At 39.3% G+C, this 14,977-nt stretch overlaps 1 protein-coding gene across 2 annotated transcripts in view; it reads left to right on the forward strand.

Annotated features, from left to right (window-relative positions):
- The first annotated feature begins 317 nt into the window (after nt 1-317).
- Ttll7 (tubulin tyrosine ligase like 7) overlaps nt 318-14,977 on the forward strand; it is a 107,741-nt gene continuing 93,081 nt past the window's right edge. For both annotated transcript variants that reach the window (XM_057793180.1, XM_057793179.1), the window contains exon 1: nt 318-504. The gene's annotated coding sequence lies outside the window, so the exon portion shown is untranslated. The remainder of the gene's footprint in view (nt 505-14,977) is intronic.

A 14,977-nucleotide genomic window follows, 5' to 3' on the forward strand; every position in this document is an offset into this window, starting at 1 on the left:
GCTAGCGTTGCTAGGTCCTCTGTTAGCAGCGTTCTGAAAGCTCCCTGAGCGGGACTAAGGATAAGGCGGGGTGAGGGGTGCACCGAAAAGCCGAGTTTATCCTTCTGAACACCTGGCGGAGAAGCTGCTGGTCTGGCCGACCCCCAGCTCTCCGGAAACTCAGTGGGCGGAGGTTCCGCCTACTCCTTGGTCCTTCCCGCCCATCGCTGACCCTCGTGGAGTCCCGGTGCCGGAGCCTCCTTGCAGGACGTGCACCCCTGGGCGCAGCAGGCAAATGGTCTGGCCCGTTGGTAGCCGCCACCCCTTGGGCACGACAGCTGCTCCAGCTGCTCTTGGTCGGGTCGAGCTTCTGAGCTCTGAGCCGTGGCTTCCCTGGGCGGTGGGCGAGCTGAGGGGATCCCAGGGCCACCTGTGTGTGGCCGACAGGGAGCCACCAGCCGCGGGCGGGGAGTGGGGACCACCAAGGGACCGGCCACAGGAGCCACCCGGCGAGGTGCCGAAGCTGTGAGTACCTGCCCTTGCCCCCGCCCCTCCACACCCCAGGTGGGACGCCCATTCTTTCCAGTCCCTGTCCTGGAGACGTGCCCGGGTGGAAGCTGTGAGGAGGGCGGCTGCTGCCAGGCTCATGATTCAGCACCATTGGCACCCAGAGGTTCGGGCAGCAGGGGGAGGGGACCGGACCGGGTCATTTGCGGGGTCCAGCCTTAGTTTCTAGATCAGCCCTGGCATGGTGAAGGGGGCAGTGCTCCTCGTCCCCAGAGGGTTGATTGGTCAGGACATTATGTCCCCACACCCTAGTGTCAACCTCCTTGAGCAGAGAATGTTGTGCGCGTTCTTGAAAGTGTGTCAGTATGATGTCTTTCTCCACACATCTCCTTTCCTCTGCTTCTCATTCCACCATACATCCACTTTGTTTGATATCAAAACGTCCCCCCAAACTGTGAAAATTTTCTGTAGAATTTGCCTTGAGTTCAGCAGAGTTTGACTGATTCATATATAAAGAAAATATGTATAGGAATTATGAACAATATCTTCATCTTTTAGGCACTTGTGTGTGTGTGTGTGTGTGTAATTGAGTTAAATCATCATACCCACCCAGAACCATTTGTGGAAAGCGAGGAACAGAGATCTTAAATTACAATCTCAAGGTCGCAGAACAGGAATTTGAATCCAGGTCTCCCTCACTCCAAAATCCATGGACCATCTGCTGTATCAATCTGTATTGGGTCCAAGTATGCACTGTTAGATGTGACGTATAATAATTTTCATAGGATTTATCTCAGACACTCACAGCAGCAACCTGTAAACTTTCTGCACATAACCCTGCACTCACTGGATAGCTCGTAAGAGAAAACACCTATTTCCTTAGCATCCAGTAAGAAGATGTATTTAGACAACAGTTCATGGGAGACTGGGTCCTAACCAGAGATGCCCAGTGTGATTTTTGGTGGTGATAGATGCTATATGCTCAAGTATTGGGAGAATCATTTGGCGTCACAGTAAGAAATCTAGAAACCATTTTTTAATCTTTGGGCAACATTCAAAAGAACAATTATCTAGTTTATGGGGTATGAGACTGAATCGTGCACAGTAGGGTGACAGATAAACCCAGACTCGGGCCATGCTATTTGCCTTATCACAATCTTGGGATTTGGCATAGCAGGTGATATTTTTATGGGTTAAGGAACTAAAATCTGGAGACAGTACAAGATCATCCGGTAAATGGTAGAATATGAAGAAGCACTTACTCTTGAGTGCTGCTTCACTTATTAAAAAAACATGGGTGTGTTGTCGTGAGATGGAGATGTGAACTGTGGGAAATGGATTTCTTAATTGATGTCCTGCCCTTCAGAGACAACAATCCTATTGACCTTGTATGCTCCTGCAAAAGTAATGGACACTAGGTCTTTCTCCTCTGGTGGGTCATTTGACTTGCGTTCATTTGTGATTTATGGATTTTCTCTTAAGATATGCAACTCTCGTTATGTCTCGGGTGTCGGGTTGCTAATGTACAGATGGTGTTTATTTCTAAATCCTGGCAGAGTATTTGATGGCATAAAAGAGCATAGCCATTTAGCCCATCACTTCTAAAGCTCTGGACCATTTGCTTTGGAGAGTTCTTTTTCTTTTCTTTAATTTTTGGTTAATTGTGATATTGATAGATTAAAGCCCACAGTCTAAGTGAGGGCACAACATGGAGATGCAAACTTATATTTATTGTTCAGATAAAACTGCAGGAGAAGCAAGGTCCTGTGTGTGGTCGTAAGTTGATTTTTAGAAGGTCATTTCATTTGTTATTTATATTATAAGTCCTGGTGAGGCATATTGCAATCCAATCTGTTTGATCCCAGGGGGAACCTCAGAATTGATATGAATGAATAAGCAGAAATAGAATATTACTGCTTTTAAAGCAGAAAATGGAAAGTGTATGCCCCAGTAGTGATGTCACAGGCAGCATTTTAAAACATCATGTTTCATTTAGATAATATCACTGAGGGCATGAATCTAATAGCACCCTGGCTGTCGCTGTAGAACTCTACTTCCTCTCTGCCTCTGGATGTATCTGACCAATAGCTACTGAAAAGCATCTAAATTTACGACTTCAAGGAACTCCAAGTCTAGCTGAGAGGTATTTACCCAGAAATAACAGAATGATACAGAATGGTCTCAATACCAGCAGGTGGTGTAAGTTTAAGGGCTATGAGAACATCCGAAGAGAAGAGGCAATCATTGGAAGCTGGGTGGTCAGAGAATCAGGGATGTCTTCAGTCACAGAAGTGGATTAAATGACTTTCTGAGACTTGGACTGATTTCCATAGGCTGAGAAACAGGGAGAGCTGAGATGTGCCAGGCTGTGGTCTATGGAGAACTTTGAATGTCAGGCATGAGACCTGTTTCTGATGTGGTCACCACAGAGAACTAGTAGACATATTTTTAATCAGAGAAAGTGTTTCTTGCCCATTTTTATCATTTCCTTTGCCTCAATACTCTTGCAGGAAAATGGAATCATTTTTTGACATTAAAAGAATTATGAACTAAATGCAGAAAAAACATTCTATGAAAATAAAATACTTTTGTTCTGAAGAGATCCACCCTAAAAATTTATCCACTGTACAATTATGTACAAATAGGTAAGAAAAAGGATATAAATATCATACTCTTACCAAGTAAAGGCAGCCATTGATGGCATTAATCAATGGTTTTAATCATACTATATTATTAAATGAACTTATTTTTACTTTCATTCTCCTATTCTAGTTTTCACCAAATTGTAAGTGAGTACCAAACATTTTACATGCCTGCATAAGTTTCCATGAGATAGACACACTGGAACTTCCTAATCATTCCTCCTTGTGAGTATATTGTTGATATCAGTCTTGACACCGTGATGAACATTTTGATCCATGGGCTTTTTTATTTTGAGGATTAATCCTGTAGGCTAGCATCTCTGGGGAAAGGGTATGAACTCTTCATATTATTAGACTATTTCAGCAAGTTTTGAATCTTTACTAAATTTTCTGTGTTCAATTTTGGACTTTACATATTCGGTATAGAATATTTGTACATTGTTAGAAAGTCACAGTTATGTCTGTGGCTCCTTAGATCACACAGTTTCAGTCAACTTCGCTTTTCATTAGAACAATTAGCTAGATCCTAAGAACTGAGAGGAAGGTGAGCATTGAGGACTAGAGAAGAAAAGAGATGGAATTAAAGTCAGAACAGGTTTGGTGAGAGTAAGGTGGAGTCTGGTCAGAGAAGAAGTGCATGTGATAACAGACCTTCTGCTTCAGGGCTACATTTGTGGGAACGTTTGCCTCCACAACTTTTCTTCTAGCAGAAACCATATCCCAATTTAGTGTTTTCAAACTTCAGATTCTGTTCTGTGTCAGATACCCAGGTCTTTAACTTTGGTACCTTAGTAATGCTGGGCACAGATTGGAGCTCTCCCTGATTATAACTTAGCAGTAGCCCCCAGTAGAACATACAGGGTCTATGGGAGGCACATTTGAAGGTCTTTGAATACGACAGTTACTTCCTGGTGTACATTTGCCAGAGCTGGCCTTTGAGAAGAGTGGTGGCCACAGCTGGCCTTTGAGAGGAGTTGCGGCCAGAGGATGCATGACATTCATAGAGTCACCTCCCACCTAATTTTCTCACCAGAGGAAAAAATTCCCTTGTAGAGGAGGTTGTACCTCAGTTTCCCTTGTGTGTTGCAAAGATATATCATTCCCTCTCTCTTATGAGTAAGACAGGACCTAAAGCTGAAAGGGTGCTTTACCTGACACTTGACTTACTCCCCAAAGTTAATGATTGGGTTTCCCCTGGGATCCACTTCCAGCCTTCTTGTTTGGGTCATGAGACTGGGACTCCACGTAGGTGGCTGGCTTCAAAGTGTCTCTAGGTACTAGTGAAAGGGGAGTCAAGGGATATGACTGCACTTGAGGACACAATTAGGAGCTGAAGTTCTTTCTAATGAGTCAGTCTTGAAGCAATGGAAACTTTGCATTGCATTGTAAACCACAATGAACCTTGACCCTCTTCTCAGATCCTAAGAAATGATTTCTGACAAAAGCTGGGTTTTGAAGGACCTGAATATTTTAAGCTGAATTTGTCTTATGCTTACTTGGAACTTATTATCCTATTATAGTTTCTTTAAGTTCTTGGAAGCTTGTAAATCCATTTCCATTTTTTCTTAGGCTTTATTTGTCAAATGGAAAGTGGGCTTAGCGAAAACCATCTCTTGAGTTAAAAGTAGAAAGTTTAAAAAGTTTAACTATTTATTCCCCTTTAGCGTTTATTCCCCATTTGTCATTTAACCACATGGCTGTTCTTAATGTATACTGTTGGTGACAAACCTAAGGCACTGGGCTCATTTAGGCTCTGGGGAGTGGTGAGTGATAAATTATCACCCACATCTTTTACAATAAAGCTCCTGATTGGTTAATTTTTTTCTTTAGGTTTTAGAATTCAGTGGACAAGAGCTCACTTCTCTCGGGCTTGCTATACCCTGAAATCAATGATATTGTTGATATGCCAAACTGTCTGTATTGGCCGCTATTTCTAAATTGCTTTGACACCTGAGCTTCCAAACCTATGTTATTTTTGTCTCTCTGCCACTCTGCCTAGCCATGTGAAATGGAACATTCTATTTGTCAAGGGATTTTTTTTGAACATTTCTAGCTCTCTCACCCACTGCTTTGTGAAGTGTGAACTGGTACCACAGCTAATTCGAGAAGATGAAAATAGCTTGGTTTCTTTTTAAAGTTTATTTTTATCTTAAAAGTTTCTTCCTCCTCCGTTAGGGCTTGGGCAGTGAAGCTATCTTTTAAAGTAAGTTGGCCTTTTGTAGATTTAGAAGGCAAAGAGGCAGTAATCCAGGCAGCATCTTCAAAATCATTTCGTGACTGTAGGTCAGTCCATGGCTGTAGGTCAGTTCATGACTGTAGATCATTCCACGGCTGTAGGTCATTCTGGCTTGTGGACATGCTGAGGCACTCTCATTAAAGGTCCTGCCACCTCTTTGTTTATAAGTGTAATCCTACTTGAATTGCATGTAGGATTTGTTTTAATTGGCATAGCCTGACTGTATTTTAAATGTGGAATATTGGTGAGAAAAACAACTGTGGGTTTGAGCCACTGAATTTCCTAGAATCATCTGAATGTGTAATTTTGTCATAACTGAAAACCTACTTTTTCAAAGAACTCATAAGATAAAATGCATGGCCACATGCAACATTTGGAGTGATAGCTAGAAAATCAGAACACAGTCTGCTGCTAACTAAAGGTTATGGGATAGTCCTGGAAAGGGGTAAGATTGAAGCTGACTCCTTTCCTCTAGTCAGTTGTTTAATATTCATGAGCCATCTGTAAGCATTATCATTTAGTTTTAAGTTTGGTCACATCCAAGAAATAATCCAAGAAACTGTCTTGAGTGACATAGCGTTTATAATACCTAGAATCTATCATTGGTAGAAATTACTTTGTCCATACACAAAAACAGATGAACATTAGTATCCAGAGTGAGATTAGTAATTGGCTAATAGTGTCCCTATGAGATATACATTTTGACACCTGCTGTTGTACTTTTATATGGAATTAAGAGAATGACCTTCACTGGTTTATTGATAATCTTTTGGTTTTACTTCCTTTAGGAAAGTTGAGAAAACTTGAATTTATTGAATGCCTATGTGGTTAATACGTGCACGTTTCAACTCATTTGTTTCACAAAGGATAAATATTGTTTCTAGAACCTAAGTATTACTAAGTATTAAGTATTAACAGGGAAGTTGTAAGGGAAGCATCCGTACTTTTCAAAAACCATTAGATTGAGTCAGAGAGTTGACTCAGCAGAAAAAGTGCTTGCTGCTCAAGCCAGAGACCTGAATTTGAACTCTGGAGCCCATGTGAAAGTGGAAGGAGAGAAATTATGTCATAAGCATTCCTCTGATCTCCTTGTGCGTGCCATGCACATGCTTGCCCTTCCTGTAACAGTGTATATGCACACACATGAACAATATAAAACTGTTTTTAAAAAATATCAGCTTCTGTATATGTACAAAAGCTTTTCCACTTGTCTAATATTGATGCCGAATAAACGTTTTTGGTACAATGAATGCTAACTACTCATATACTTTGGGTTGTCATTTTGGAAAGAGGCATTTTCCATTTAAAGTGTTTATTTGGGGTGCATGTCTCAAGAGCTGTTTTCATATTTGACTCAGTATTAAGTATAAAACGTGTTCCTCATTGGTTAACAATGCATTCATGAGTGTTGCTTCTAGAACATGCAAGGATTGAGGACAACATGAATGTGGGATACATGAAGCATTGAAAACAGTTTTTACTGGGAGTAGCATTAAGAAAATGCACATGGGATGGGGAGATGACTCAATGGTTACCAAAAAGTCTACTCAATGACAATGAATATACAGATTCAGATCTCTAAATAAAATTAGCTAATGATGTAGATGTAAATTTTTCTATTCTTACCTAATTGTGTATTATGTGTCAATATTAAAGTCATTGTAATATTTTCTATTACATTTTCTTGAAGAAAAAATATAGTAGCCATTGCTTATTGTCATCTTCCATGGTTTCATTTACAAATGGGCAACCATGGTCCAAAAACATTAAAGGAGAAGTTCTTGAAAGTTTGTTAAGTTTTAAATTGCACAGAGTTCTGAGGAGTATGGCTCCAAAGTGCACATCTAGTGATGCTGGTGACTTAGATATGGCAAGAGGGACTTTTCCTAAGTTACAGCATGAAAACTCTCAATAAGAAAGAAGAAAATCATGGCAGAGGTTACCATGTAGTACAGTGAGGCTTATGCAAGCACATCTGTATAATTTTTACAGATTGAATTGTTGGGTTCCATTTTACTATTAGTTGTCACTGTTGATTTCTTACTGTGCCTAGTTTCTATTATCTATCTATCTATCTATCTATCTATCTATCTATCTATCTATCTATGTATCATCTATCTATTCAACTATCTATCAGTCATCTATGTATTCATCTATCTATCTATCTATCTATCTATCTATCTATCTATCACATATAGCACACACATGCAAAAACATAGTATATAAGAATTGTCTCTAGCTAGAATTTCAAAGCTTTGCTATGGGTCTGGGGAAGTATCCTTACCAATCAAGTAGGAACACCACTGTAATCTTTTCTCATAAAATTGTATGAAAAAAGCTGTTATTGATATAATTATTTGGGCAATTCCAAATATCTTGTATGCACATCAAGAGGGCATCTTTTTCTTACAGTCACTATTTTGTACCACCAACTTATTATAATGAAGTTATTTAATATGCTAAAATATATAATATAACATCTTAGCTTTTTGTATATACCCTAGAATGTTTAGTGTATTTGCATTGTTGTGAGGCAGACCTACAGAATTCTGTCCTCTTTAAATAGGAAATTCTATGCCTAATCAGTAGCTCTCCTTCCTTTCTCCTTCGTCCTAGCCACACGTACCCAACATTCCACTTTCTGTTTCTATGAATTTAAATATGTTAGATGCGTCATGGCTAGAGTCATACGGTCTTTGCCCTTTTTTTTTTTAAGCAGTTTCAATTCATTTTATTATTCAAAATATCATGTGTTTCTGTATTCTTGGAATGCAATATGTTTACTTGAAAAGAGACAATCTTTTAACTAAGGAGGGGCTCTACTAAGCTTTCTCAAGCACTGGTGAGCTAGCATGGTGAAAAAACATGTATGTGGAATGTAAGGCTTGGCCTTATTTATTAGGTTCATGGGGATTTTCACCAGTGTGAAATTTTTCATGATTTTGAAGAACAATGCAACACGGAAAGACTTTGCCACACTGATTACATTCATTGGGTTTTTGTTGCATATGATTTCTGTCAAGATTGTGAAGAGGACTGTTTTGTGCAAAGATGTCATACAGGAGAGAAACCTTATGAATGTAATCAATGTGATAAAGCATTTGCACGTAAAAGTCATCTTCAGAGTCATGAAAGATGTCATACTGTACCCTACACATATAATCAATTTGGTAGAGACTTTGCATGTAGCAGTCCCATTCATATAAAAGAACGAACTTATACTGGAGACAAACCCTATGAATGTAACCAATACAGTAAAGACTTTGCACAAAACGGTCTTTGCCCTTTGTAACAGTTCGTCTCAACATAGTACTCTCAAGGTTCATTGTGTACATGACAAAATGTTCTTCCATTTCAAGGCTGAGCAACAGCACACTGTCTGGATGGAACACATTGTGTTTCTCTGTTGGGTTATTCGTAAAATTTGTGTTGCTTCCAGCTCATGGCACTAGTGGATAGTGCTTCTGTGGACATGGGAATCAAACATTTCTTCAAGGCTCTGCTTCCGCTGTTCTTGACTTGTACTCACAGGCAGGATGCATGGGTCATATGGGGGCTCTAGTCTGCATACTTTGAGGAGCCTTCGTGATTTTTTATACAATATTTTCAATTTTTTTTTTTTTTTACCAGTCTATCAACAGCACACACATGTTCTAGTTACTACACCCTTGTCAACATCTCCTATTTTGGTGTGTTTTGTGAGGTGGTGTCTCACTGTGGTTTTTTTTTTTTTTTATTTTTTGAGACAGGGTTTCTCTGTAGCTTTGGAGCCTATCTTGGAACTCTTGTAGACCAGGCTGGTCTTGAATGCACAGAGATCTGCCTGCCTCTGCTTCCCAAATGCTGGGATTAAAGGTATGTGCCACCACTATCTGGCTGCTGTGGTTTTGGTTGCGTTTCTCAGATGACTAGTGATGCTGAACATCCATCTTTTCATATACTTATTATACATCATCTTTGGAGACATGTCTATTAAAGTCATCCATTTTTAGAATTAGTTATTTGATTATTTTAAAAGCATTATTTGAATTTTGTTGTTAATTTGTAGTTTTTATGTGTTCTAGCTGTTACCCATGTATCTGGCAGATGATTTGCAGATATGGCCTCCCATTCTTTTGATCACGTTTTGCTCTGTTATGGCCTGATTGTTTTATGCAGTCAATTTGTCTGTTTTTGCTTTTCTTACTTACATATATTATTGATTGTTATAGTAGTCTAAAATTTGTTGGATTATTTCAGATTTATGTTCTTTAATTCTTTTTACCTTATTTCTAAAAAATCTACAAGATTATTTTTCTTAATTTGCAATCACGACATATGCCATACTATTTTATAAATTAAGCTTAATCTTAGTCTTGATTTTCTGAGGACAAATTTAAACTGGGTTGGCATCTTCACTAAATCAGTTCTTGCAAATTATGAACATGAAGTATTTTCCTGGGCTTTTAGGTCTTGATCAACATTTATAAGTTTTATGATACAGATATTGCACATGTTTTAAGCACTTACCTTTTATCTGGAACAGATATAAATGACACTGGATTTCATATTTCTGTTTCCATTTCTTTGTTGCCAGTGAGTAAAAATGCAATTGGTTTTGCATCTCAATTTTGTTAGCATACAATTACTGAATTTGCTTCTTGGAGATAGAATTTGCAGATCCTCTGATATTTACTTTTAATACTAAACATGATTATTCTATCTGGAAAACAGAGACAGTTTTCTTTCTCATACACACCTCTGTTGCTTTTGCCTTCATACAATGGCTGGAACTTCTATTATTGTGTTGCATAAAAGTGATGAGTCAATATTTTTGCCTGGTTGCCAGTCTTAAGCAGATATCATCCAGTCACTATTGAGTACAAAGCTAGTTGTAGTTTGTGTATGTGTGTATCTCTGTGTGTGTGTGTATGTGTAGCGTTGTCATCCCTTTGTATCTGTCAACCCTTCCATAAATTGAAAATGTTTAAAAATTGCTGTACATATGTATATATTTTCTTTTCTTTATAATTCCAGAAAAATAGAGTATCTATTTACATAATGTAGTACTGTTAGTCATTTAGAGAGAGCTGGAGGAATGTGTGGGAAGAGAAGTGTCCATTAAATTGGAATATTGTGCTGTTTTATGTAAGGATTTATTTTATTTATTTATTTATTTATTTATTTATTTATTTATTTATTAAAAATGACCACCTCCTCCCATCTTCCCATTTCCTTCCCACTCCCTCCCTCCCCCTCACTCTCCAGTCCTAAGAGAAGTCAAGGTGCCCTGCCCTGTGGGAAGTCCAAGGCCCCTCCCTCCATCCAGGTCTAGGAAGGTGAGCATCCAAACAAACTAGGCTCCCAAAAAGCCAGTGCATGCAGTAGAATCAAAACCCAGTACATTATCATTGGCTTCTCAGTCAGCCCCCATTGTCAGCCACATTCAGAGAGTCCAGTTTGATCACATGCTTGTTCAGTCCCAGTCCAGCTGGCCTTGGTGAGCTCCCATTAGAATACTGATAGATTTTGGTATCTATTTGGGATCTTGGGAGCTCTTCACATGTTGTTTATGGAGGTCTAGGACATTCTTCTCTGTTTCTAGTACAATGAGAGTTTTCGCCATGTATGGAGGTTACAGCCATAGTGGCAGAACACGTCTGTGAGCCCAGTACTTGGGAAGAAGAGGCAGGATTAGGAGCTCAGGGTTATGCAGTGATTTTGAAGGTAGTCTGGGCTACATGGGACCCTGTCTTAAAATACAAAAGAAAAAGAACTACTGGTTCATATGAGTGTATAATTTTTCTTCCTCATATTGTTGATATGGCACATTGCATTGTTCTTTGAATAGTGAATCAATTTTATAGACATGGAATAAATCTTGTTTAGTCGCAAGTATTTGTGTACACATTTGTGTTCATCCAAGTGTATATGCAACATTTCTTAAATTTTAAGGACATTTGCATCTAAATTTTTGAAGGACAGTAGTCTGTGACTGCTTTTATTCACATGTTTTCTTGTCTGATTTTGGTTCTGCACACTAGAACATGAGTAGGGAACCATCTCCTCTTTTATACTCTGAAGGAGTTTGTATGAGAGTGGCCTTAAGTTTTTAACTGGCGAGATTCCGATGAAACCATCTGGGATCTGAAATTTCCTTTTCAGGGATTCTAAAATTAAAAATGTTCTTTAGCAGTTGAATAATTGTTCACATTATCTCTTTTTCTCATGGATTGAGATTTGGTAGTTTGCAATTTTTAAAGAAACTTTTCTAGGCTATTAGATTTATACATACATTTGCTCTTGCGTTTCCTTTATCACCTGCTTTTCATTTCGGGGCTGTTATTTTTTTCAGCTTGCTCTGCCTTTATGTTCTATACCTATGGACTCATGACTGCTGCTCCGTTCTAATGTCGACACTTATGTTCAACACAGTTCCTTTCCACCCAGCTTTGCCTTTACCTTACAGAGTAGGATGTCATGTTCTCATTGGCATTCTGTTCTATAGCAGCGTTCAAAAAAGGATTTCCTTTGGGATTTCCATTTTAAGCCATGGACTATTGAGAAACTTTTTTAGTTTTTTCTATGTGTGTTTTCAAGATTTGATCTCATTATTTCTCTCTCTCTCTCTCTCTCTCTCTCTCTCTCTCTCTGTGTGTGTGTGTGTGTGTGTGAGAGAGAGAGAGAGAGAGAGAGAGAGAGAGAGAGAGAGAGAGAGAGGAGAGGAGAGAGGAGAGAGAGAGAGAAGAGAGAATGTGTGAGCATGTATCTTTGGGGGCCAGAAGAGGGCATTTTTAGAGCTGGAATTATAGCAATTGTTAGATTCCGGACATGGTGTTGAGGATTGGGATCCTTTGAAAGAGGTGTAAGTCCTTTTAACCTCTGATTCAGCTTTCTAGTTCCTTTTTTTTTCTTAAATTAATTTTTATTGAGTCTTCACTATTTGGCCCAGGTTGGTCTTGAATTCACAGGCTCAGGTTTTCTATCATCCCAGCTTAACTTCCTGAGTATCTAGACTACAGGCACAGGCTGTGACACCTGGCTGAGAGAAGACACTGCTTGATTTCTCAGGACTTGGAGATTTTACTGTTATTGCTGTTATCTCAAAGGGTAGACCAGATCCCCCTTCTTCAAACTAGCCCCGTTGAAAGGTTATTCTCATAGAAGTAGAAAGATTCCTAGCTTAGTTCTACTTAGTCTGGGAATCTACTTTGTGGTTAAATTATTTTAAATTTGTCTAAGTTTTTCTTGGTTTATAAGTCTTCCTGTGTTTAATGAATGAAAATATCGTACGTGATAAAAGCTTGATGGGTCCTTGGAATAATGTGTACCCTCCTGGTTTTGAGTAGAGTATTCTAAAGCCAACCAGGTCTTATCAGCCTGTGATTGCTCGGCTCTACTCTCTGAGAGCAACTTTATGAGCTTTCATATATATATATGAATATATACATATATTGCATACATACATACGGTCAATAGTGTTTGTTTTTTTTCAGTGACTGGTACTTCATTAGCATATTCCCCTTCAGATTCACCCATCTTGCCACAGGTGACACAGTTTTCTCCTCTTTCAAGGCTGATAGTATTCCACACTAGATCTCCATTCTCTCTATATATTACATTTACCTACCTGCTTATTTGTTGACCAAATGAGCTGGTGTCTCATCACCCTCTGCTCTATGTAAGGACTCCCAAAGGATAGACCAGATCCCCCCGTCCATACTAAGCCTGTTGAAAGGTTATTGTTACAAGACCCGAGTCACTAGTAATTTTGGATATGCTGAACTTGTGAATGAGTCAGAATCAAGTTCATGTCCTGTCTCCCATGACCATTCTGAAATTGTAAACAGTCTGTTAACAGCCAAAAGTATTTCATATAAAATGATCTTGATTAGAGTTTTTGAATTTGAAGTAAGTGCAATAAATGCCAGTGCTCTCTGAGTGTCATTTCCCTTTCTTTTCCCTCTCCCAAAACTTCCAGTCTCTGATGATCATTATTCTACTTGCAACTTGTATGGGATCAATTTTGTTATATTCCATATGTGAATGGCGGTATTTATGCACTACTCACCTTTGTTCCTGACTTATTTCACTTAACATAGTGCTGTGGGACAATGGTCTTTTATCCTGTCACTTGTATTATTTTTAATTAAGTACTGATTGGCCAGTAGCTAGGCAGAAAGTAGAGGTGGAGCAACAAGAACAGGAGAATTCTGGGAAGAGGAAAGGTCAGTCTGCAGTTGTCATCCAGACACAGAGGAAGCAAGACTGCCTTGCTGAAAGAGGTACCAAGCCACATGGCTAACACAGACAAGAATTATGGGCTAATATAAGTTATAAGAGTTAATAAGAAGCCTGTGCTAATAGGCCAATCAGTTTATAATTAATGCAGGGCTCTGTGTGTTTATTTGGGACTGAACAACTACGGGACTGGGTGGGAGAGAATTCTCTGTCAAAAACATAGTGCTCTTCAATTCCATCCACATTTTCACTGATGATAGGATTTCCTTACATCTTATTATTCAATACTAGCGCATTGCCCATATATCCTGCATTTTCTTCATCTGTGTATCTGCTGATTGACACTGTTTCCATGAGTTAACTATTATGAATACTGCTGCAGTAAATGTGAGAGCAAAGAAGACCCTTTTGGCATATGGATTTAATTTCCTTTGCCGTGTCCTGGCAGCAGGATTGTTTGAATATCTGATAGTTCTATTTTAACTTTTGGTGAGCTTCCGTACCATTTTCTGCAATAGCTCTGCTAATACACATTCTGACCAGCTGAGTCAAGAGTTCCTGTAATTTTTACGAGCTCACCAGCCCTTGTTGTCCTGAGTCTTATGTATTACTCATTCTTACTGGCATGGTGTCATATTGGTAGGTAGATGACTGTTTCGACAAAGTACATTCTTATTACATTCGGAATCTCCAGTGTGCCATTCTAGGGGGTGGCTGGGAAGGATAATCCTTTCTTTTTCATGAAATGATTGTAATCTACCCTTATTTGCATTTTCGATTGCATTCTAAGGAGGAACCCTTTCAGTAGACTTTGTCCTCCATTTGCAATTTCTTGTCTGTCTTTGAGGAGCCAGGTAGCTGTCATTGGAAGATGAGAAAGAAGGGCTTCTTTTCTTGGCTTCTCTTGGCGACTTTATTAGTAACTTATTAGAATCTTCTTTTCTGATGTGTTGGTCTGTTCAGCATCTGCCCAAGATTCCACGCAGATAAAACATGACTATTCTGCCTCTGTGGTGACTGGTTATATCCTTCGTAGGTGAGGTAGATGTTATGGAGGAGCTCAGACCTCATAGACTAAATGGAGGGGAAAATAGAAAACCCTAGTATGGGGGCGGGGCTATTGTAGGGGGTAGTACTTAAAGCATACTCTCCATACACAGATGGGACTGTCATAGGGCTGCTGTGAATGCCTAGGGAAACATTGCTGTGCTCAGAAAAATAAACAAAATGCAGATAATCTCTCCTGGAGCCACAGCATTGCTTTGTGTGTCTGTCTGTCTGCTTGTTTATTTGTTTCTAGCCACAAGTCATTCACTTTCACCTCCCTTTCTGGCCCCAAGGAGCCAAATCTGAGCTGAAGTTCTAGTGGTAGCAAGCTGCGAATTTCTCCCTT

Source organism: Chionomys nivalis, chromosome 18, assembly GCF_950005125.1.
Source record: "Chionomys nivalis chromosome 18, mChiNiv1.1, whole genome shotgun sequence".
NCBI lineage: Eukaryota > Metazoa > Chordata > Mammalia > Rodentia > Cricetidae > Chionomys > Chionomys nivalis.